At 47.5% G+C, this 20,789-nt stretch overlaps 2 long non-coding RNA genes across 5 annotated transcripts in view; one reads left to right on the forward strand and one right to left on the reverse strand.

The window, feature by feature from the left end:
* LOC308187225 overlaps window positions 1-20,789 on the forward strand; it is a 69,178-nt gene that overhangs the window by 19,608 nt on the left and 28,781 nt on the right. Inside the window, exon 2 of one of the 4 annotated variants that reach the window (XR_013944530.1) lies at window positions 1,012-1,458. This is a non-coding gene — a long non-coding RNA (uncharacterized lncRNA). Of the gene's footprint in view, window positions 1-991; window positions 1,459-20,789 lie in introns of those variants that run through there. The other 3 variants (XR_013944531.1, XR_013944532.1, XR_013944533.1) reach the window with 3 other exon arrangements.
* LOC308187227 lies at window positions 1,252-15,873 on the reverse strand. The gene is made up of 2 exons (XR_013944539.1): window positions 14,592-15,873; window positions 1,252-1,544 (listed from the first exon to the last, which is right to left on the reverse strand). It is a non-coding gene; the product is annotated as an uncharacterized lncRNA (long non-coding RNA).

The raw sequence follows: 20,789 nt of genomic DNA on the forward strand, positions 1-20,789 counted from the left end.
CTGCCTCGAATCCGAAGTGGTGGTCTGATGTAAAGTGGAACTTGATCAGTCGGAAGAGGCAGACGGTCAGGAAGGAGGATCCGATGATTACGTGGAGTCCGTGGAATCCAGTGGCAACGAAGAAGGTAGATCCGTAGACGCTATCGGCGATTGAGAATGGGGCTTCGTGGTATTCTATTGCTTGTAGGGCTGTGAAGTAGAATCCCAGGAGGATCGTTAGGGTTAGGGCGTGGATGGCGTGTTTTCGGTTTCCTTCTGTGATGCTGTGATGGGCTCACGTTACGGTAACGCCTGAGGCTAGTAGGATGGCTGTGTTTAGTAGGGGGACTTCTATCGGGTTGAGTGGTTTAATTCCTGTTGGGGGTCGTTGGCCTCCTAGTTCTGGGGTTGGGGCCAGGCTCGAGTGGAAGAACGCTCAGAAGAACCCTAAGAAGAAGAATGCTTCGGATGTGATGAAAAGGATTATGCCGTATCGTAGGCCTTTTTGGACTGTGGGAGTGTGATGGCCTTGGAAGGTGCTTTCTCGTACAATGTCTCGTCATCATTGGAGTATTACTAGGAGTATTGAGATGAGGCCTAGGGTTAGTAGTATGGATGAGTTGTAGTGGAATCACATGATTAATCCTGAGGTTGTGAGTAGGGCGGCGGCTGCCCCGAAGATTGGTCAAGGGCTTGGGTCAACTATGTGGTATGAGTGTGCTTGGTGTGCCATTAGATGTTTTCTTGTAAGTATAGGCTTAGAAGGAGCACGAAGACGTAGGCCTGGATTATGGCTACTGCTACTTCTAGGATGGTTAGGAGTAGTAGGATGATTATTGTTAGGATGGATACTGCAGGAAGGGTGGGTATTAATGCAATGGAGGCTGTAGAGATGAGTTGGATGAGTAAGTGTCCTGCTGTAAGGTTGGCTGTAAGGCGGACTCCGAGGGCTAGGGGGCGGATTAGTAGGCTGGTTGTTTCGATCAGGATTAGTGCGGGGATTAGGGGTGTAGGGGTACCTTCGGGTAATAGGTGGGCTAAAGAGGCTGATGGTTGGTTTCGTAGGCCTGTTAGTAGTGTGGCGAGCCATAGTGGGAAGGCTAGGGCTATGTTCATAGATAGTTGGGTGGTTGGGGTGAATGTATATGGAAGGAGGCCTAGAAGGTTGATTGTAAGAAGTATGATTATTAGGGATGTAAATATTATGGCTCATTTGTGGCCATTTTTGTTGAGTGGGACTATTAGTTGTTTTGTGATTAGGTGAAGGAGTCATGTTTGGATAGTAGAAAGGCGGTTGTTGATTCATCGGTTGTTTGGGGACGGGAATAGTAGGGCTGGGAAGAGTAGGGATAGTAGGATTAAGGGGATGCCGAATAGATTGGGGCTGGAAAATTGGTCAAAGAAGCTTAGGTTCATGGTCAGGATCATGGTGTGGGTTTGGTAGTGAGGGAGGTCTTATTTGATGGGGGGTTGGTTGTGGTGAAGGCTAGTAGTTTTGGTTGGATGAGGAGTGCTAGGGTTAATCAGGTTATAATTATGATTGAAAATCATGGTGCGGGGTTAAGCTGTGGCATATCATTAAGGAGGGGGAAGTCCCTCTTTGGCTAGCTTAAAAGGCTAGTGCTGTTGCATAGCTTCTTAATGATTAGGATGATGATAGAAGGGACGATCAGGCCTCGAAATGTGGGAGTGGGGTTGATTCTACTACAATGGGTATGTAGCTGTGATTAGCCCCGCAAATTTCTGAGCATTGTCCGTAAAAAATCCCAGGCCGGGTGGTAATGAATGAAGTTTGGTTTAGTCGGCCTGGGATTGCGTCTGTTTTAACTCCGAGCGTTGGGACTGCTCAGGAGTGGAGTACGTCTCCTGCAGTAATGATTACGCGGATGGGGGATTCTATTGGGATAACTACGCGGTGGTCAACTTCTAGCAGTCGGAAGTGGCCGTTGGGTAAGTCTGGGGTGGGCACTATGTAGGAGTCGAATGATAGGTCTTTGAAGTCTGTGTATTCGTAGCTTCAGTATCATTGGTGGCCGATGGCTTTTAGGGTGAGGTCTGGTTCGTCGATTTCGTCCATTATGTAGAGGATTTGTAGGGATGGGAGGGCGAGGAGTACCAGGACGATAGCAGGTAGGATTGTCCAGATCAGCTCTACTTCTTGGGCGTCTACAGCATTGGACGAGAGTTTTTCTGTTAGTATGTGGGCTAAAAGGTAGAGAACTAGGCTGCAGATAGCTAGGGCAACGATTAGGGCGTGGTCGTGGAATTCAACGAGTTCTTCTATGATGGGTGATGAGGCGTCTTGGAATCCTAGTTGGGAGTGGTTGGCCACATGAGATGTACAGGATTTTTACCTGTGATTTAGTCTTGACAAGGCTATGTAATTGGTTTACTAACGTCTCATAAGAAAGAAGCATGAGCGGTTAACCTCCTGGGAGACCCAGAAAACTTCACCCCAGCAAACCCGCTAGTAACCCCACCACACATCAAGCCAGAATGATACTTCCTATTCGCCTACGCCATCCTACGTTCAATCCCAAATAAACTAGGAGGCGTATTAGCACTGGCCACCTCCGTACTGATCCTATTCCTAATCCCATTCCTGCACAAATCAAAACAACGAGCAATAACATTCCGACCACTCTCCCAGCTCCTATTCTGAGTACTAGTCGCCGACCTCCTCGTCCTAACATGAGTAGGAAGCCAACCCGTCGAACACCCATTCATCATCATCGGCCAACTCGCTTCAATCGCCTACTTCACTATCCTCCTATTTCTCCTCCCCGCCGCAAGCGCCCTAGAAAACAAAATACTCAACTGCTAAATACTCTAATAGTTTATAAAAACATTGGTCTTGTAAACCAAAGATTGAAGACTTACCACTTCTTAGAGTACCCCAAACTCAGAAAAAAAGGACTCAAACCTTTATCTCCAGCTCCCAAAGCTGGCATTTTCAATAAACTATTCTCTGACCCTAACCCCTAAACCGCCCGAATAGCACCCCGCGACAACCCCCGCACAAGCTCCAATACAACAAACAAAGTCAACAACAGCCCCCAACCCGCCACTAAAAACATCCCTGCCCCATGTGAATAAAACATGGAAACTCCACTAAAATCCGACCGAACAACAAACACCCCAACATTATTCACAGTAGAAACCCCGAACTTCCAAGCCCCCATAAACCCCCCAAACACCAACCCCCCAAAAACAATTGCCACAAACGCTACTGCACATCCAATCACCCGTCAATCCCCCCAAGCCCCAGGGAAAGGCTCCGCTGCTAAAGCTACTGAATAAACAAACACCACCAGCATACCCCCCAAATACACCATAAACAGCACTAAAGCCACGAACGAAACCCCAAGGCCCAGCAACCACCCGCACCCCGCCACAGACGCTAACACCAAACCAACAACCCCATAATACGGCGAAGGATTCGACGCCACACCCAAAACACCCACCGCAAAGCAAATCCCTAAAAAAAACATAAAATAAGTCATTATTCCTGCCCGGACACTACCCGAGGCCTGCGGCTCGAAAAGCCGCCATTGTTCTCAACTACAGGAACTAACCGCAAGCCCCCAATAATTCTACCCCATCTATGCCATTATGCTTAACCCCCCCCCCCTCCCCCCCCGAGGCGGGGGTATTTGGTTATGCATATTCGTGCATAAATTTATATACCCCATATACATACATACTATAGTACCAGTAATATACATTATATACGGACTATCTTATAAGCAGGTTACATCCTAGAAGTAGCAGTAGCCATAATCCAGGCCTACGTCTTCGTGCTCCTTCTAAGCCTATACTTACAAGAAAACATCTAATGGCACACCAAGCACACTCATACCACATAGTTGACCCAAGCCCTTGACCAATCTTCGGGGCAGCCGCCGCCCTACTCACAACCTCAGGATTAATCATGTGATTCCACTACAACTCATCCATACTACTAACCCTAGGCCTCATCTCAATACTCCTAGTAATACTCCAATGATGACGAGACATTGTACGAGAAAGCACCTTCCAAGGCCATCACACTCCCACAGTCCAAAAAGGCCTACGATACGGCATAATCCTTTTCATCACATCCGAAGCATTCTTCTTAGGGTTCTTCTGAGCGTTCTTCCACTCGAGCCTGGCCCCAACCCCAGAACTAGGAGGCCAATGACCCCCAACAGGAATTAAACCACTCAACCCGATAGAAGTCCCCCTACTAAACACAGCCATCCTACTAGCCTCAGGCGTTACCGTAACGTGAGCCCATCACAGCATCACAGAAGGAAACCGAAAACACGCCATCCACGCCCTAACCCTAACGATCCTCCTGGGATTCTACTTCACAGCCCTACAAGCAATAGAATACCACGAAGCCCCATTCTCAATCGCCGATAGCGTCTACGGATCTACCTTCTTCGTTGCCACTGGATTCCACGGACTCCACGTAATCATCGGATCCTCCTTCCTGACCGTCTGCCTCTTCCGACTGATCAAGTTCCACTTTACATCAGACCACCACTTCGGATTCGAGGCAGCAGCCTGATACTGACACTTTGTAGACATCATCTGACTATTCCTCTACATAACCATCTACTGATGAGGATCTTGCTCTTCTAGTATATTAATTACAATTGACTTCCAATCTCTAGAATCTGGTATAAACCCAGAGGAGAGCAATGAACGCACTCATGTTCATATTCGCCCTATCATCAATCCTAAGCGCCGCCCTAACCGCATTAAACTTCTGACTCGCCCAAATAAACCCCGACTCAGAGAAACTCTCACCGTACGAATGTGGATTCGACCCACTTGGATCTGCTCGATTACCATTCTCAGTCCGATTCTTCCTCAGTAGCCATCCTGTTCGTCCTATTCGACCTAGAAATCGCCCTCCTACTCCCCCTGCCATGAGCCGTCCAACTCCAATCCCCCCTAATGACCCTCACCTGAACTGTAGTGATCCTCCTTCTCCTAACACTCGGACTGGCCTACGAGTGAATTCAAGGGGGCCTAGAATGAGCAGAATAACAGAAAGTTAGTCTAACCAAAAAGATAGCTGGTTTCGACCCAGCAGATTACAGCCAACCCTGTAACTTTCTTATGTCGCCCCTACATTTAAGCTTCTACTCAGCCTTCATTTTCAGCGGACTAGGACTAGCCTTCCACCGAACCCACCTAGTATCCGCCCTACTATGCCTTGAAAGCATAATATTATCGATATTCGTAGGCCTATCAATATGATCCATCGAAAACCAAGTCTCCTCATTCACCATGGTACCAATTCTCATGCTAACCTTCTCAGCGTGTGAGGCGGGCACAGGCCTGGCCATCCTAGTAGCCTCCACCCGCACACATGGCTCCGACCATCTACACAACCTAAACCTCCTGCAATGCTAAAAATCATCCTACCCACAATCATACTTCTTCCAACAGCCCTGCTGTCTCCACCAAAATTTCTATGGACTAACACCACCTTATACAGCCTCCTAATCGCTGCCCTAAGCCTACAGTGATTAATCCCAACCTACTACCCCTACAAATTTTTATCCAACTGAGCAGGAATTGACCAAATCTCATCCCCCCTCCTAGTACTATCCTGCTGACTACTCCCACTCATAATCATAGCAAGCCAAAACCACCTGCAACAATTACCCCTACAACGCAAACGAATCTTTATCTCAACCTTAGTCGCAGTCCAGCCATTCATCCTACTAGCCTTTTCCACCACAGAACTAGCACTATTTTACATCTCATTTGAAGCAACCCTCATTCCCACCCTAATCTTAATCACCCGATGGGGGAACCAACCAGAACGCCTAAGCGCTGGCATCTACCTGCTATTCTACACGCCAGTAAGCTCTCTACCCCTGCTAATCACAATCATACACCTATACGTGAAAATTGGCACCCTGCACCTGCCAACCCTACAACTAACCCACCCAACCCTATCCACCTCATGGACAGGAATACTATCAGGTCTAGCACTGCTCATAGCATTCATAGTAAAAGCCCCACTATACGGCCTACACCTCTGACTGCCAAAAGCCCACGTAGAAGCACCCATCGCAGGCTCAATACTCCTCGCCGCCCTACTACTAAAGCTAGGAGGATACGGAATTATACGAGTCACTCTATTTATGGGCCCACTGTCCAACCTCCTGCACTACCCCTTCCTAACCCTGGCCCTATGAGGCGCCCTAATGACTAGCTCAATCTGCCTACGACAGACAGACCTAAAATCACTAATCGCTTATTCATCCGTTAGCCACATAGGCCTAGTTATCGCCGCAGGAATAATCCAAACCCACTGATCATTCTCAGGGGCAATGATCCTAATAATTTCCCATGGACTAACTTCCTCCATACTATTCTGCCTAGCCAACACAAACTATGAACGTACGCACAGCCGAATTCTACTACTCACACGAGGCCTACAACCTCTCCTACCACTCATAGCTACTTGATGATTGCTGGCCAATCTAACAAACATAGCCTTACCCCCAACAACAAACCTCATAGCAGAGCTAACCATTATAATCACCTTATTCAACTGATCTGCCTTCACGATCATCCTAACAGGAATCGCAACCCTACTAACCGCCTCCTACACCTTATTCATACTACTAATGACCCAACGAGGCTCAATCCCCTCCCACATCACATCTATGCAAAACTCAACCACGCGAGAACACCTGCTCATAACACTCCACATTATCCCAATATTCCTCCTAATCCTCAAACCCGAACTGATCTCCGGAATCCCCTCATGCAAGTATAGTTTAAACCAAACATTAGACTGTGATTCTAAGAATAGAAGTTCAAACCTTCTTACCTGCCGAGGGGAGGGTTTAACCAACAAGAGCTGCTAACTCTTACATCTGAGCCTAAAACCTCAGCCCCCTTACTTTTAAAGGATAACAGCAATCCACTGGTCTTAGGAACCACCCATCTTGGTGCAAATCCAAGTAAAAGGAGTGAACCCCACACTACTAATCAACTCCCTCACACTACTCACGCTGACAATCCTCCTAACCCCAATCATCCTGCCATTTCTATTTAAAAACTTTAAAAACACCCCACAAGCCACCACCCGCGCTGTTAAAACCGCATTCCTAATTAGCCTAGCCCCTACAACCGCATTCATCTACTCGGGAGTAGAATCTGTCACCTGCCACTGGGAGTGAAAATTCATTATAAACTTTAAAATCCCCCTGAGCCTAAAAATAGACCAATACTCAATAACATTTCTTCCAATCGCCCTATTTGTAACATGATCAATCCTACAATTCGCCATATGATACATGGCCTCAGAGCCATACGTAACAAAATTTTTCACCTACCTACTGACATTCCTAGTCGCCATACTCCTCCTAACAACCGCAAACAACATATTCCTCCTATTCGTAGGCTGGGAAGGAGTACGAATCATGTCCTTCCTTCTCATCGGCTGATGACAAGGCCGAGCAGATGCCAACACCGCCGCCCTACGAGCCGTAATCTACAACCGAATCGGAGACATCGGACTGATCCTGAGCATAGCATGACTAGCTTCAACATTCAACACCTGAGAGATCCAACAAGCCGTACACCCCCACCAAACCCCAATCCTCCCCCTCATAGGATTAATCCTCGCAGCCGCAGGAAAATCCGCCCAATTTGGACTCCACCCATGACTGCCCGCAGCAATAGAAGGCCCCACCCCAGTATCAGCCCTACTGCACTCCAGTACCATAGTAGTAGCCGGAATCTTCCTGCTCATCCGCATGCACCCCCTGCTAGCCACCAACCAGACAGCCCTAACTGCCTGCCTATGCCTAGGTGCTCTATCAACCCTATTCGCTGCCACATGCGCCCTAACCCAAAATGACATCAAAAAAATCATTGCTTTCTCAACATCCAGCCAACTAGGACTAATAATAGTCACTATCGGACTAAACCTCCCACAACTAGCCTTCCTACACATCTCAACCCATGCCTTCTTTAAAGCCATACTATTCCTATGCTCAGGGTCTATCATCCACAACCTAAACGGAGAACAAGATATCCGAAAGATAGGAGGCCTACAGAAAATACTCCCAGTCACTACTTCCTGCCTAACCATCGGAAACCTGGCGCTGATAGGAACCCCATTCCTAGCCGGATTCTACTCAAAAGACCTCATCATCGAAAGCTTAAACACATCATACCTAAATACTTGAGCCCTACTCCTAACCCTTATAGCCACAGCATTCACCGCAACCTACAGCATCCGCATAACCATCCTAGTCCAAGCTGGACAAACCCGAATCCCCCCAATAGTATCAATAAACGAAAACAACCCACTAATCACCGCCCCCCTAACCCGACTCGCCCTAGGCAGCATTACAGCAGGAATAATCATTACCTCTTTCATCACACCAACCAAAACCCCCCCAATAACCATACCCCTTATCACCAAAACCGCTGCCATCCTCATAACAATCCTAGGAATCATCCTAGGCCCCTCATGTACAGGGCCACACCCCTCTAACGGCGCAAGCTTACATAGAAACATTATTAACAGACCTAGACAGATACAAAAACCCCTACAAGACCACGTATTAACTAACCCTGTTAACCCGACTCAGGAGCGCCTATAAGAGCGATTAAAATCTGTGAAAGGAACTCGGCAAATTAATAAGGCCCGACTGTTTACCAAAAACATAGCCTTCAGCAAATTAAACAAGTATTGAAGGTGATGCCTGCCCGGTGACTTAGGTTTAACGGCCGCGGTATCCTAACCGTGCAAAGATAGCGCAATCAATTGTCCCATAAATCGAGACTTGTATGAATGGCTAAACGAGGTCTTAACTGTCTCTCACAGATAATCAGTGAAATTGATCTCCCCGTGCAAAAGCGGGGATGTGAACATAAGACGAGAAGACCCTGTGGAACTTAAAAATCAACGACCACCGCGAATCCTCAATCAACCCCACTGGGGCCACTACCATCGCAGAGCCTGGTCGATATTTTTCGGTTGGGGCGACCTTGGAGGAGAACAAATCCTCCAAAAACAAGACCATACCTCTTTACCTAGAGCTACCCCTCAAAGTGCTAACAGTGACCAGACCCAATATAATTGATTAATGGACCAAGCTACCCCAGGGATAACAGCGCAATCCCCCTCAAGAGCCCATATCGACAGGGGGGTTTACGACCTCGATGTTGGATCAGGACATCCTAATGGTGCAGCCGCTATTAAGGGTTCGTTTGTTCAACGATTAACAGTCCTACGTGATCTGAGTTCAGACCGGAGCAATCCAGGTCGGTTTCTATCTATGACACACTCTCCCCAGTACGAAAGGACCGGGAAAGTGGGGCCAATACCACAAGCACGCCCCCCCCCTCCAAGCAGTGAAACCAACTAAACCGTGAAGAGGGCCTTCCCCCACCACTTTCAATCCTAGAAAAGGACCAGCTAGAGTGGCAGAGCCCGGCAAGTGCAGAAGGCTTAAGCCCTTTCCCCAGAGGTTCAAATCCTCTCCCTAGCTTCACCCATGATTCAAATAACAACACTAAGCTGCCTCGTTATATCCCTCCTATACATCATCCCAATCCTGATTGCCGTAGCCTTCCTAACCCTAGTAGAACGGAAAATCCTAAGCTACATACAATCCCGCAAAGGCCCTAACGTTGTCGGGCCTTTTGGCCTACTTCAACCATTTGCGGACGGACTGAAACTATTTACCAAAGAGCCCATCCGACCCTCTACCTCTTCCCCACTTCTATTCATTCTGATACCAATACTAGCCCTTGTCCTAGCCCTCACCACTTGAGCACCACTACCACTCCCATTTCCCCTAGCAGATCTAAACCTCGGAGTTCTCTTCCTAATAGCCATGTCAAGCCTAGCCGTCTACTCAGTCCTATGATCAGGCTGAGCCTCGAACTCAAAATACGCACTAATCGGAGCCCTACGGGCAGTAGCACAGACCATTTCATACGAAGTGACACTGGCCATAATCCTGCTATCAATAATCATACTAAGCGGAAGCTACACACTCAGCTCCTTTGCCATCGCACAGGAGCCTCTATACTTCATTTTCTCCTCATGACCCCTAGCAATAATATGATACGTATCCACCCTAGCAGAGACAAACCGAGCTCCTTTTGACCTCACAGAGGGTGAATCTGAGCTAGTCTCAGGGTTTAACGTTGAATACGCCGCAGGACCCTTCGCCTTATTCTTCCTAGCTGAATATGCGAACATTATGCTAATAAATACACTTACAGCCATCATATTCCTAAACCCAAGCGCCCTAGGGCCACCCACAGAACTATTCCCCGTCATCCTAGCCACAAAAGTCCTCCTACTATCTTCTGGTTTCTTATGGGTCCGAGCTTCATACCCACGATTCCGATATGACCAACTAATGCACCTACTATGAAAAAACTTCCTACCCCTCACACTAGCTCTGTGCCTCTGACACATCAGCATACCTATCTGCTATGCAGGCCTACCTCCTTACATAAGGAAATGTGCCTGAACTACAAAGGGTCACTATGATAAAGTGAACATAGAGGTATAACAGCCCTCTCATTTCCTGTTGACCTTAGAAAAGTAGGAATTGAACCCACACAAGAGAAATCAAAATTCTCCATACTTCCCTTATATTATTTTCTAGTAGAGTCAGCTAATCAAGCTATCGGGCCCATACCCCGAAAATGATGGTTTAACCCCCTCCTCTACTAATGAACCCTTACGCGACCCCAATCATAACCTTCAGCCTCATCTTGGGCACCACAATCACAATTTCCAGCAACCACTGAGTTCTGGCCTGGACAGGACTGGAGATCAACACACTAGCCATCATTCCCCTAATTGCCAAATCCCACCACCCACGAGCAGTAGAAGCCGCAACGAAATACTTCCTAACCCAAGCAGCTGCTTCCGCCCTGGTCCTATTCTCTAGCATAACCAATGCCTGAGTCACCGGCCAATGAGACATCACACAAATAAACCACCCAACCTCCTGTCTACTACTGACAGCAGCAATCGCTATTAAACTGGGCCTAGTGCCATTTCACTTCTGATTCCCAGAAGTACTACAAGGATCGCCACTAATAACAGCCCTGCTACTCTCGACCCTCATAAAATTCCCCCCACTAACCCTGCTCCTACTAACATCCAAATCCCTCGACCCAGCTCTACTCACCGCCATGGCCCTAGCCTCAACAGCACTAGGAGGCTGAATAGGACTGAACCAAACACAAACACGCAAAATCCTAGCCTTCTCGTCCATCTCCCACTTAGGCTGAATCACCATCATCCTAGTTTACAGCCCCAAATTGGCCTTACTTACCTTCTACCTATACACAATCATAACATCAGCCGTATTCCTAGCCCTTAACAAAATCAAAGCCCTTAACCTATCCATGATCACAACCTCATGAACAAAAACCCCAGTGCTAAACGCCACCCTAATACTAGTACTTTTATCCCTAGCAGGCCTCCCCCCATTAACAGGCTTTATACCAAAGTGACTTATCATCCAAGAACTAACTAAACAGGAAATAACACCAGCAGCCATGGCAATTGCCATGCTATCACTGCTCAGCCTCTTCTTCTACCTACGCCTCGCATACCGCTCAACAATTACCCTTCCCCCCAACTCCTCTAACCACATAAAACAATGATACACTAGCAAAGCCCCAAGCACACCTACTGCGGTCCTTGCCTCACTATCAATCCTCTTACTTCCCCTGTCCCCAATAATACATGCCATTGTCTAGAAACTTAGGATAACACCCCAAACCGAAGGCCTTCAAAGCCTTAAATAAGAGTTAAACCCTCTTAGTTTCTGCACATTAAGACTTACAGAATATTAACCTGTATCTTCTGAATGCAAGTCAGACGCTTTAATTAAGCTAAAGCCTCCCTAGACAGATGGGCTTCGATCCCACAAAACTCTAGTTAACAGCTAAATGCCTAAACCAATTGGCTTCTGCCTACAAAGACCCTGACGCACCCTAGTGCGCATCGATGAGCTTGCAACTCAACATGAATTTCACTACAGAGCCGATAAGAAGAGGAATTAAACCTCTGTAAAAAGGACTACAGCCTAACGCTTCAACACTCAGCCATCTTACCCGTCACCTTCATCAACCGATGACTATTTTCCACTAACCATAAGGATATTGGCACCCTGTACCTCATCTTCGGGGCATGAGCAGGAATAGTCGGCACCGCACTCAGCCTATTAATCCGCGCAGAACTAGGACAACCAGGAACTCTCCTAGGCGACGACCAAATTTACAATGTAATCGTTACCGCTCACGCCTTTGTAATAAGCTTCTTTATAGTCATACCCATCATGATCGGAGGATTCGGCAACTGATTAGTCCCCCTCATAATCGGTGCCCCCGACATAGCATTCCCGCGAATAAACAACATAAGCTTTTGACTCCTCCCCCCATCATTCCTCCTCCTACTAGCCTCATCCACTGTAGAAGCTGGCGCCGGCACAGGCTGAACTGTCTACCCTCCCCTAGCAGGTAACCTTGCCCACGCCGGAGCTTCAGTAGACCTGGCTATCTTCTCACTCCACTTAGCCGGTATCTCCTCCATCCTTGGGGCCATCAACTTTATCACCACAGCCATCAACATAAAACCCCCCGCACTCTCACAATACCAAACCCCACTATTTGTCTGATCCGTACTAATTACCGCCATCCTACTCCTTCTATCACTCCCCGTACTCGCCGCCGGTATTACAATATTACTAACTGATCGAAACCTAAACACCACATTCTTCGACCCCGCTGGAGGAGGAGACCCAATCCTGTACCAACACCTATTCTGATTCTTCGGACACCCAGAAGTCTATATTCTGATCCTACCGGGGTTCGGAATCATCTCACACGTAGTCACGTACTACTCAGGCAAAAAGGAGCCCTTCGGCTACATGGGAATAGTCTGAGCCATACTATCCATCGGCTTCCTAGGATTCATCGTCTGAGCTCACCACATGTTTACAGTAGGAATAGACGTTGATACCCGAGCCTACTTTACATCAGCCACTATAATCATTGCCATCCCTACCGGAATCAAAGTATTTAGCTGACTAGCCACCCTGCACGGAGGAACAATCAAATGAGACCCCCCCAATACTATGAGCTCTAGGATTTATCTTCCTATTTACCATCGGAGGATTAACAGGAATCGTTCTTGCAAACTCTTCCCTAGACATCGCCCTGCACGACACGTACTACGTAGTTGCCCACTTCCACTACGTCCTATCCATAGGCGCCGTCTTTGCCATTCTAGCAGGATTTACTCACTGATTCCCACTACTCACTGGGTTTACCCTACACCAAACATGAGCAAAAGCCCACTTCGGGGTAATATTTACAGGAGTAAACCTAACGTTCTTCCCCCAGCACTTCCTAGGCCTAGCAGGAATACCCCGACGATACTCGGACTATCCCGACGCCTACACACTATGAAACACCATTTCCTCCATCGGCTCCCTAATCTCAATAGTAGCCGTAATCATACTAATATTCATCATCTGAGAAGCCTTTTCGGCCAAACGAAAAGTCCTACAACCAGAACTAACTACCACAAACGTTGAATGAATCCACGGCTGCCCTCCCCCATACCATACTTTCGAGGAACCGGCCTTCGTCCAAGTACAAGAAAGGAAGGAATCGAACCCTCACATGCTGGTTTCAAGCCAACTGCATTAACCGCTCATGCTTCTTTCTTATGAGACGTTAGTAAACCAATTACATAGCCTTGTCAAGACTAAATCACAGGTAAAAATCCTGTACATCTCATGTGGCCAACCACTCCCAACTAGGATTCCAAGACGCCTCATCACCCATCATAGAAGAACTCGTTGAATTCCACGACCACGCCCTAATCGTTGCCCTAGCTATCTGCAGCCTAGTTCTCTACCTTTTAGCCCACATACTAACAGAAAAACTCTCGTCCAATGCTGTAGACGCCCAAGAAGTAGAGCTGATCTGGACAATCCTACCTGCTATCGTCCTGGTACTCCTCGCCCTCCCATCCCTACAAATCCTCTACATAATGGACAAAATCGATGAACCAGACCTCACCCTAAAAGCCATCGGCCACCAATGATACTGAAGCTACGAATACACAGACTTCAAAGACCTATCCTTCGACTCCTACATAGTGCCCACCCCAGACTTACCCAACGGCCACTTCCGACTGCTAGAAGTTGACCACCGCGTAGTTATCCCAATAGAATCCCCCATCCGCGTGATCATTACTGCAGGAGACGTACTCCACTCCTGAGCAGTCCCAACGCTCGGAGTTAAAACAGACGCAATCCCAGGCCGACTAAACCAAACTTCATTCATTACCACCCGGCCTGGGATTTTTTACGGACAATGCTCAGAAATTTGCGGGGCTAATCACAGCTACATACCCATTGTAGTAGAATCAACCCCACTCCCACATTTCGAGGCCTGATCGTCCCTTCTATCATCATCCTAATCATTAAGAAGCTATGCAACAGCACTAGCCTTTTAAGCTAGCCAAAGAGGGACTTCCCCCTCCTTAATGATATGCCACAGCTTAACCCCGCACCATGATTTTCAATCATAATTATAACCTGATTAACCCTAGCACTCCTCATCCAACCAAAACTACTAGCCTTCACCACAACCAACCCCCCATCAAATAAGACCTCCCTCACTACCAAACCCACACCATGATCCTGACCATGAACCTAAGCTTCTTTGACCAATTTTCCAGCCCCAATCTATTCGGCATCCCCTTAATCCTACTATCCCTACTCTTCCCAGCCCTACTATTCCCGTCCCCAAACAACCGATGAATCAACAACCGCCTTTCTACTATCCAAACATGACTCCTTCACCTAATCACAAAACAACTAATAGTCCCACTCAACAAAAATGGCCACAAATGAGCCATAATATTTACATCCCTAATAATCATACTTCTTACAATCAACCTTCTAGGCCTCCTTCCATATACATTCACCCCAACCACCCAACTATCTATGAACATAGCCCTAGCCTTCCCACTATGGCTCGCCACACTACTAACAGGCCTACGAAACCAACCATCAGCCTCTTTAGCCCACCTATTACCCGAAGGTACCCCTACACCCCTAATCCCCGCACTAATCCTGATCGAAACAACCAGCCTACTAATCCGCCCCCTAGCCCTCGGAGTCCGCCTTACAGCCAACCTTACAGCAGGACACTTACTCATCCAACTCATCTCTACAGCCTCCATTGCATTAATACCCACCCTTCCTGCAGTATCCATCCTAACAATAATCATCCTACTACTCCTAACCATCCTAGAAGTAGCAGTAGCCATAATCCAGGCCTACGTCTTCGTGCTCCTTCTAAGCCTATACTTACAAGAAAACATCTAATGGCACACCAAGCACACTCATACCACATAGTTGACCCAAGCCCTTGACCAATCTTCGGGGCAGCCGCCGCCCTACTCACAACCTCAGGATTAATCATGTGATTCCACTACAACTCATCCATACTACTAACCCTAGGCCTCATCTCAATACTCCTAGTAATACTCCAATGATGACGAGACATTGTACGAGAAAGCACCTTCCAAGGCCATCACACTCCCACAGTCCAAAAAGGCCTACGATACGGCATAATCCTTTTCATCACATCCGAAGCATTCTTCTTCTTAGGGTTCTTCTGAGCGTTCTTCCACTCGAGCCTGGCCCCAACCCCAGAACTAGGAGGCCAACGACCCCCAACAGGAATTAAACCACTCAACCCGATAGAAGTCCCCCTACTAAACACAGCCATCCTACTAGCCTCAGGCGTTACCGTAACGTGAGCCCATCACAGCATCACAGAAGGAAACCGAAAACACGCCATCCACGCCCTAACCCTAACGATCCTCCTGGGATTCTACTTCACAGCCCTACAAGCAATAGAATACCACGAAGCCCCATTCTCAATCGCCGATAGCGTCTACGGATCTACCTTCTTCGTTGCCACTGGATTCCACGGACTCCACGTAATCATCGGATCCTCCTTCCTGACCGTCTGCCTCTTCCGACTGATCAAGTTCCACTTTACATCAGACCACCACTTCGGATTCGAGGCAGCAGCCTGATACTGACACTTCGTAGACGTCATCTGACTATTCCTCTACATAACCATCTACTGATGAGGATCTTGCTCTTCTAGTATATTAATTACAATTGACTTCCAATCTCTAGAATCTGGTATAAACCCAGAGGAGAGCAATGAACGCACTCATGTTCATATTCGCCCTATCATCAATCCTAAGCGCCGCCCTAACCGCATTAAACTTCTGACTCGCCCAAATAAACCCCGACTCAGAGAAACTCTCACCGTACGAATGTGGATTCGACCCACTTGGATCTGCTCGATTACCATTCTCAGTCCGATTCTTTCTCAGTAGCCATCCTGTTCGTCCTATTCGACCTAGAAATCGCCCTCCTACTCCCCCTGCCATGAGCCGTCCAACTCCAATCCCCCCTAATGACCCTCACCTGAACTGTAGTGATCCTCCTTCTCCTAACACTCGGACTGGCCTACGAGTGAATTCAAGGGGGCCTAGAATGAGCAGAATAACAGAAAGTTAGTCTAACCAAAAAGATAGCTGGTTTCGACCCAGCAGATTACAGCCAACCCTGTAACTTTCTTATGTCGCCCCTACATTTAAGCTTCTACTCAGCCTTCATTTTCAGCGGACTAGGACTAGCCTTCCACCGAACCCACCTAGTATCCGCCCTACTATGCCTTGAAAGCATAATATTATCGATATTCGTAGGCCTATCAATATGATCCATCGAAAACCAAGTCTCCTCATTCACCATGGTACCAATTCTCATGCTAACCTTCTCAGCGTGTGAGGCGGGCACAGGCCTGGCCATCCTAGTAGCCTCCACCCGCACACATGGCTCCGACCATCTACACAACCTAAACCTCCTGCAATGCTAAAAATCATCCTACCCACAATCATACTTCTTCCAACAGCCCTGCTGTCTCCACCAAAATTTCTATGGACTAACACCACCTTATACAGCCTCCTAATCGCTGCCCTAAGCCTACAGTGATTAATCCCAACCTACTACCCCTACAAATTTTTATCCAACTGAACAGGAATTGACCAAATCTCATCCCCCCTCCTAGTACTATCCTGCTGACTACTCCCACTCATAATCATAGCAAGCCAAAACCACCTGCAACAAGAACCCCTACAACGCAAACGAATCTTTATCTCAACCTTAGTCGCAGTCCAGCCATTCATCCTACTAGCCTTTTCCACCACAGAACTAGCACTATTTTACATCTCATTTGAAGCAACCCTCATTCCCACCCTAATCTTAATCACCCGATGGGGGAACCAACCAGAACGCCTAAGCGCTGGCATCTACCTGCTATTCTACACGCCAGTAAGCTCTCTACCCCTGCTAATCACAATCATACACCTATACGTGAAAATTGGCACCCTGCACCTGCCAACCCTACAACTAACCCACCCAACCCTATCCACCTCATGGACAGGAATACTATCAGGTCTAGCACTGCTCATAGCATTCATAGTAAAAGCCCCACTATACGGCCTACACCTCTGACTGCCAAAAGCCCACGTAGAAGCACCCATCGCAGGCTCAATACTCCTCGCCGCCCTACTACTAAAGCTAGGAGGATACGGAATTATACGAGTCACTCTATTTATGGGCCCACTGTCCAACCTCCTGCACTACCCCTTCCTAACCCTGGCCCTATGAGGCGCCCTAATGACTAGCTCAATCTGCCTACGACAGACAGACCTAAAATCACTAATCGCTTATTCATCCGTTAGCCACATAGGCCTAGTTATCGCCGCAGGAATAATCCAAACCCACTGATCATTCTCAGGGGCAATGATCCTAATAATTTCCCATGGACTAACTTCCTCCATACTATTCTGCCTAGCCAACACAAACTATGAACGTACGCACAGCCGAATTCTACTACTCACACGAGGCCTACAACCTCTCCTACCACTCATAGCTACCTGATGATTGCTGGCCAATCTAACAAACATAGCCTTACCCCCAACAACAAACCTCATAGCAGAGCTAACCATTATAATCACCTTATTCAACTGATCTGCCTTCACGATCATCCTAACAGGAATCGCAACCCTACTAACCGCCTCCTACACCTTATTCATACTACTAATGACCCAACGAGGCTCAATCCCCTCCCACATCACATCTATGCAAAACTCAACCACGCGAGAACACCTGCTCATAACACTCCACATTATCCCAATATTCCTCCTAATCCGCAAACCCGAACTGATCTCCGGAATCCCCTCATGCAAGTATAGTTTAAACCAAACATTAGACTGTGATTCTAAGAATAGAAGTTCAAACCTTCTTACCTGCCGAGGGGAGGGTTTAACCAACAAGAGCTGCTAACTCTTACATCTGAGCCTAAAACCTCAGCCCCCTTACTTTTAAAGGATAACAGCAATCCACTGGTCTTAGGAACCACCCATCTTGGTGCAAATCCAAGTAAAAGTAGTGAACCCCACACTACTAATCAACTCCCTCACACTACTCACGCTGACAATCCTCCTAACCCCAATCATCCTGCCATTTCTATTTAAAAACTTTAAAAACACCCCACAAGCCACCACCCGCGCTGTTAAAACCGCATTCCTAATTAGCCTAGCCCCTACAACCGCATTCATCTACTCGGGAGTAGAATCTGTCACCTGCCACTGGGAGTGAAAATTCATTATAAACTTTAAAATCCCCCTGAGCCTAAAAATAGACCAATACTCAATAACATTTCTTCCAATCGCCCTATTTGTAACATGATCAATCCTACAATTCGCCATATGATACATGGCCTCAGAGCCATACGTAACAAAATTTTTCACCTACCTACTGACATTCCTAGTCGCCATACTCCTCCTAACAACCGCAAACAACATATTCCTCCTATTCGTAGGCTGGGAAGGAGTACGAATCATGTCCTTCCTTCTCATCGGCTGATGACAAGGCCGAGCAGATGCCAACACCGCCGCCCTACGAGCCGTAATCTACAACCGAATCGGAGACGTCGGACTGATCCTGAGCATAGCATGACTAGCTTCAACATTCAACACCTGAGAGATCCAACAAGCCGTACACCCCCACCAAACCCCAATCCTCCCCCTCATAGGATTAATCCTCGCAGCCGCAGGAAAATCCGCCCAATTTGGACTCCACCCATGACTGCCCGCAGCAATAGAAGGCCCCACCCCAGTATCAGCCCTACTGCACTCCAGTACCATAGTAGTAGCCGGAATCTTCCTGCTCATCCGCATGCACCCCCTGCTAGCCACCAACCAGACAGCCCTAACTGCCTGCCTATGCCTAGGTGCTCTATCAACCCTATTCGCTGCCACATGCGCCCTAACCCAAAATGACATCAAAAAAATCATTGCTTTCTCAACATCCAGCCAACTAGGACTAATAATAGTCACTATCGGACTAAACCTCCCACAACTAGCCTTCCTACACATCTCAACCCATGCCTTCTTTAAAGCCATACTATTCCTATGCTCAGGGTCTATCATCCACAACCTAAACGGAGAACAAGATATCCGAAAGATAGGAGGCCTACAGAAAATACTCCCAGTCACTACTTCCTGCCTAACCATCGGAAACCTGGCGCTGATAGGAACCCCATTCCTAGCCGGATTCTACTCAAAAGACCTCATCATCGAAAGCTTAAACACATCATACCTAAATACTTGAGCCCTACTCCTAACCCTTATAGCCACAGCATTCACCGCAACCTACAGCATCCGCATAACCATCCTAGTCCAAGCTGGACAAACCCGAATCCCCCCAGTAGTATCAATAAACGAAAACAACCCACTAATCACCGCCCCCCTAACCCGACTCGCCCTAGGCAGCATTACAGCAGGAATAATCATTACCTCTTTCATCACACCAACCAAAACCCCCCCAATAACCATACCCCTTATCACCAAAACCGCTGCCATCCTCATAACAATCCTAGGAATCATCCTAGGCCCCTCATGTACAGGGCCACACCCCTCTAACGGCGCAAGCTTACATAGAAACATTATTAACAGACCTAGACAGATACAAAAACCCCTACAAGACCACGTATTAACTAACCCTGTTAACCCGACTCAGGAGCGCCTATAAGAGCGATTAAAATCTGTGAAAGGAACTCGGCAAATTAATAAGGCCCGACTGTTTACCAAAAACATAGCCTTCAGCAAATTAAACAAGTATTGAAGGTGATGCCTGCCCGGTGACTTAGGTTTAACGGCCGCGGTATCCTAACCGTGCAAAGATAGCGCAATCAATTGTCCCATAAATCGAGACTTGTATGAATGGCTAAACGAGGTCTTAACTGTCTCTCACAGATAATCAGTGAAATTGATCTCCCCGTGCAAAAGCGGGGATGTGAACATAAGACGAGAAGACCCTGTGGAACTTAAAAATCAACGACCACCGCGAATCCTCAATCAACCCCACTGGGGCCACTACCATCGCAGAGCCTGGTCGATATTTTTCGGTTGGGGCGACCTTGGAGGAGAACAAATCCTCCAAAAACAAGACCATACCTCTTTACCTAGAGCTACCCCTCAAAGTGCTAACAGTGACCAGACCCAATATAATTGATTAATGGACCAAGCTACCCCAGGGATAACAGCGCAATCCCCCTCAAGAGCCCATATCGACAGGGGGGTTTACGACCTCGATGTTGGATCAGGACATCCTAATGGTGCAGCCGCTATTAAGGGTTCG

Source organism: Anser brachyrhynchus (assembly GCF_964034855.1).
Source record: "Anser brachyrhynchus genome assembly, contig: SCAFFOLD_227, whole genome shotgun sequence".
NCBI lineage: Eukaryota > Metazoa > Chordata > Aves > Anseriformes > Anatidae > Anser > Anser brachyrhynchus.